Source organism: Rhineura floridana, chromosome 3, assembly GCF_030035675.1.
Source record: "Rhineura floridana isolate rRhiFlo1 chromosome 3, rRhiFlo1.hap2, whole genome shotgun sequence".
Taxonomy (NCBI): domain Eukaryota; kingdom Metazoa; phylum Chordata; class Lepidosauria; order Squamata; family Rhineuridae; genus Rhineura; species Rhineura floridana.
Window position 1 is genome coordinate 64310524 of NC_084482.1, and position 6000 is coordinate 64316523.

Below are 6000 nucleotides of genomic sequence, written 5' to 3' on the forward strand. Positions count from 1 at the left end.
GTCACCCAGTGAGCTTCATGGCTGTGTGGGGATTTGAACCCTGGTCTCCCAGGTCATAGTCCAACACATTAACCACTATGCCACACTGGCTCTCCTTATATTCCGTAATAGGCAAAAAAAAGACATTTGTGGTTTAAGAATGTACTTATAGCCAACAGATATTTCTATCAAACTTTAAAAAGCGGGGAAATTGGGCAGCTATAGTGAATGCACCAGGGGAGCAGAAGACCTGACCTCCTCTCTGAGATATTGTACTGCCCAACAAATTTATTTATTTATTTATTATTTGATTTATATCTTGCCCTTCCTCCAGCAGGAGGAAATTATACAGTAAATTTGTAAAAATGCAAACACAGTTTGGGTTGGTCTTTCACAGTCCAATCTACTTCCTATGGAGCTTGGAAGAATTTGGCAACATGTGCCTCTGACCATATGGTGAGTGGTAACAACACCTGCAATCAGCAGGTGTTGATAGAAATATCTGTTGACTATAGGTACATTCTTAAACTGCAAGGGTTTTTTTTGCCTGTTAGTGAATTTCTCTGCTTTTTAATCCGGTAGGTACGAAATAGGATCCTGTGCAAGTTTGCTGAGAATGGATTGATCATTTGCATGATTATTGAGGTCAATGGGATTTACTCCCCTGTAATCATGCTTAGGATAGGTGAAACTGACCACAGGGGATGGGGAGGGGAGGAGGAGGAAGGGCAGAGGGGAGGAGGGGGAGGGAAGCAGGCAGGAGGGGGGAGGAGGAGGGCAGGTTTGATCATTTGCATGCTTATTGAGTTCAGTGGGATTTACTCCCCTGCAGTCATGCTTAGGGTAAATGAAACTGACCACTGGGGGCAGGGAGGGGAGGAGGGGGATGGTCAGAGTATGGGGCAAGGTCAGTAATAGGATTACAGTTACTCAGTGAACATTGCTGATTTTTAATAAATTTCAACAAATCATGAGAACTCTGACAGAAAATAGTTCAAAAGGGGTCTGGTTTCTCTCTCTCTCTTTTTACACTTTGAACTCTCAAGTCTCTCTGACTGTTTTGTGTATCGCCATGAAAATTTAGAGGGTTGTTAAGCAAGTGTTTCTGAGTTCAGAGCTATACATTTTGTAAGGTTTTGTTTTGAAATGAGCATACGGGAAGCATCAGAATGGCATGGGGGTATTTTCAATTTAATATTGAGGAAACTGAAAAATCCATGCTGACTATAGTATACAGCCCCTCTTGTGGCTGTATAATAACATACAAGGATGCATTATATTAGGATAAATTTCTTGCAAAAATGTGTACATTAGTCCAAATGGCATACAAAAAAATTAGGAGAAATTTGAACTAAAATGCTGAAGCATTTTCATGATGATTTTTTTTTAAATCACAAATTGCTGCAGAAATGTGCAGAACCAAATTTAAGATTAGAAAAATGAGAAACTGAGAGCACCAAAATTGGCAGATCATTCCATTCCTACCTGCCAGACAGATTTCAAGATGATGTAGAAAATGCAATAAAAACAGCTGAAACAGTTTCAAACAATACAGAAAAGAGCAGCAGATTTTTTAAAAAACAGTACTAAGTAGACAGCCATGGCAGAGACCCATTAATCCAGCTGGGAAGGCTTGTCGGAACAAAACATATCTTCAATTCTTTCCAGAAAGTGCAGATAGTGGGCACCTGCCATATCTCAACAGGAATGCCATTCCAACACACACACACACACACACACACACACACACACACACACACACACATGATGAGAGAGAGAGGGGGGGGGGCACTTCCTGACTGATGCAATTTCTGAGTGGGATTCAACCACATACCGCAAATTTAGGCTGTGCAATTATAGTTCATGGGAGGACTTGCACTACAAACTGGCTTCCACAAAAGAACAGACTTTTCGTGATAAGGAAAGTGATGGGAAATGCAGCGGAAAGTATGGGATAATACTTTCTTTAACTCAATGCCCTTTAAGCTCCCTGCAAACAAATCAGAATAAATGCTCAGTAAATAGCTGTCATTGTCCAATCTCCCAGCAAACAAATCAGGATGAATGCTCAATAAACAGGTCGTCTGGAAATGCCCAGTACAAACAGCAACAAAGCAAAATAAATCAACAACCTACCAATTAACACCCCTACCAAGCAACGACTCTTTTTCTCCTGTCTCATTTTTCCATGCAGGGTTGGTGATCTTGCTTGAATCATCAGGATGACTTTGACTAGACTACTTCCTTAGCCTGAATCACAGAGTAACCTCCAAACACACACATGTATGTTAGATGTACCAGTTTTCTCTAAACCCATATCCTGATGATTCATAGCAATGATTCATGCTGAGATGAACGCTACAAGACCTATGCATGCTTATTCAGAAGTGAGACAGTTCAATGGGACTTACTCCCAAGAGAATGTATGTAGGGTTGCAGCCTAGATGACCCACAGCTAGACCCAAACCCTAATCATGCTAATAAATAATGTTTAGCATTGAAATCCCACTTGTTCTATCACTTTACATACATATATGGCATTTATTTATGAATGTCCCACACATCTCAGTAATCCTCAGAACCTTGTGAGGTAGGTCTGGATTCTTAACCCAAATTGCAGATGTGGACTGAGGCAGGAAAATAGTGGTGGGGCTTGCCTACAGTGTCTTAGACTGTATATACCTTAAATGTGCCTGTAATGGAACAGTCCACTTTGGACACATAATGAGAAGACATGATTCACTAGAAAAGACAATAATGCTGGGAAAAACAGAAAGGGGTAGAAAAAGAGGAAGGCCAAACAAGAGATGGGTTGATTCCATAAAGGAAGCCACAGATCTGAACTTACAAGATCTGAACAGGGTGGTTCATGACAGATGCTGTTGGATGTCGCTAATTCATAGGATCACCATAAGTCGTAATCGACTTGAAGGCACATAACAACAACATCAGTATACCACACAGCCCCTATTTTACTTGGGGTGAAGGTGAGACAGGGAGTCCCAAAAGAGGCATGTGCTCCATGCAAGAATCCAATGTTTTGATAAATGGAAAAGAAGGCGAAGAAACTAAATTAAGCAAATCCCCACCCCACCCCATGCGTGAGATTGGTTTGCAGAAGAATTTTAGCAATGTATTAATAGAAGAGGAGAAACTAGCACGATGGCAAATCCATTAGGAAATGATCCTCAGTTGTTAGAGGGACTAAAAAAGTTTGATGTTCGTTGCTTGTCACCAATTCCTGTAATATGTTTATGTTGTAACACATTCTTTTATCACTTGGCAACATGAATGTGTGGCCGTTTATCCTAATATCATGGGCTATGAATCCACTTTTTCTGACATTGCATCTGCCCTTTATCTACACATAAAGATTACCCAAATACTTTTATTGTTCACATAATCTTTGACAGATACAACTTGATTTTAAAAAAAGCAGCAAGGGTAGAGCTGGGAGGGGAAAGCAGGAACTGAGAATTTAACTTTGCATTTGCAAATCTAAGCTGGCATTACAAAAAATAGGACAGCCTTAGCCAAACCTCCCCTATCTGAAGCTTGCCATTTTTAAATTCATTGTTTAGTGATTGTTGTCCATTGTATGTCTCCATGTTGGTAGGCAGACTTCAGTGTTTACTTGAACTTATGATTATTTATTTATTTAAAGCATTTATATACTGCTTTTCAGGCAGACCTCACAAAGCGGTTTACATAAGATTATTACAACAATATTTTTTTTAAAAGTTACAATTAAATGGAAAAGACAGCTTTTTTTGTTTGAGAAGAAACTCTTATTGCTTCTTCTCACTCCCCTCAAGGTAAGATGGCTGTGCAGATGGTCCCTGTGGGGTGACAGTTGCAGAAGGGGGAGGGGCCAGTATGGGAGCTGGATGGTGACAATTCCTCAAGCTTCTTTTTTCTTCTCTTCCCTCAGGGCAAGACAGGTCTGCAGATGCCTCTGTGGTGACAGTCTGGGGAGTTTTGAATGACTCCTTGTCCATTTGGAAAAATAGATAGAAACCAGTTGCAGAAACTAAATGACCAATATTGTGGACAGGCATTTGGATACTGCTCCTGTACCATTTTGAAATGTCTGATGCAGCATGGGCAGGAGTGGGATAAAATTGCTGTCTCTGTGTGTGTGTTGCATTCAACCCCCCCGTCTCTTTTTAAACTATGGTTCTGCTAAAATACACAGGCCAGGGGAGTGGAGGGGTCCCTGTTATGCATTCTTCTGCATCAGCATTGGCCTTATCCACACAGGAGCATTACTTCATACTAAAAACACTGTTTTACCTTCATTTTCTGTTTGCACCCTCTGCAGTGAGTGCTCAATGCTAGCTGCAAACATGGTCTTTTCCATTCACACCCTCTATGAAGGATCAAACACATAGTTTCCTAATGATCACTCCCTCTTTTACATTTCCACTCCCTCTGGTTGCTAGGGAACAGAGCATGCTCAGTTTGTTTTACCAGCTGCAGTAGATTACATTATAAAAACAGACAAACTCAGAAGTGCTTTTTTCACTGCCTATGGTCCTCCATGGCGCAGAGTGGTAAGCGGCAGTAACGCAGCCGAAGCTCTGCTCATGGCCGGAGTTCGATTCCAACGAAAGGAGGAAATCAAATCTCAGGTAAAAGGGGTTGAGGTCCACTCAGCCTTCCATCCATCCGTGGTCAGTAAAATGAGTACCCGGCATATGCTGGGGGGTAAAGACAGGCCGGGGACGGAACTGGCAATCCCACCCCATATATATGGTCTGCCTTGTAAATGTCGCAAGATGTCACCCTAAGAGTCGGAAATGACTCGCACTACAAGTGCAGGGACACCTTTACCTTTATGGTTGCTAGGTAACTGGGCATGTACAGATTTCTGTATTTCAGCACGGCAGACAATACATAAAATTAGTGTAAACACATTAGATCAGGAGTTCCGAAACTTTGTCCCCTACCATACCTCCGAATTGCCAATGGTCTGTGTAGGCAAATGAATTAATTTTATTCCTGTTTTAGCAATTGTAATTTGCTGTGCTAGATAATCTATGACTTTTACATTGATTTGTATTGCTACTATTATTTCTGCTTGGAGTTCTTATATATATTGATACTTTTTCAACTTCCATCTACACAAAAGCTGCTTAAGTACCCCAGCCAACTGAAGTTCAATGGCTAATCTCCTAATGCATCACCAGATAATAATCTGTCGTTAGATATGTTAAATCGGGTATCCAGCATGGCAACAACAACCAAACTAGCTGGACAAGACCAGGAAAAGGTGAATCCCCTATCTACAAGCAGACCACAGATTTCCTTGTAGATCATTTCAAGTGAAGGGTTTGAGGTATTGCCACGAATCCTCTAAAACCTTTTAAATGCGTTTGAGTTGGTTATACAGCTGTACAAAATTACAAATTTACACTTTACACTTATGCCTAAAAAGGAACCCTACAAACATATATCATTCCCAAGGACCTCTAACCAGCAAGACACATTGCCCTCTCTTTGCATTGCCCCAAAGGACAACAGATGCAAGATAAATCCAAGAGAACACAGAGAGAACAAATATCAATTAGAAGCAAAAGCAGTTTATTTTAAGTTGGTAAAGTTTATTTTGAGCTGATACAGGTGAAAGTACAAACCTTTGTTTGAGCAGCATTACACTTTTGCGAAGAAGTTAGGGGCAAAAGAAAAAGAAAGAAAAATAGTGGGGCTGCTTGTTGCAGTAAATAGCTGTAGAACATTGTCAGTGGTCTGCCCCCTGTGGCTATTTGCAGAATTGCAGAACTGTTTGCCAGCAGAACTGAGAGCAACTGGAAGTTGCTTGTCAACCCACAGGAAACAAAATGAACAAAGCTAATTATATAGTGGGTGTGGAAAGGGTTGCATGAAAAAGTAACAATTGACACACTCACCTACAAACATTGAAGCAAAGCGTCTGCAACCACTGATGGAGTGGAGTGGAGAAGGATTGTTCTCCACTTTTCCTATTATCAGCAGATTGGGTTGGTAAGGATTTACAGGGGG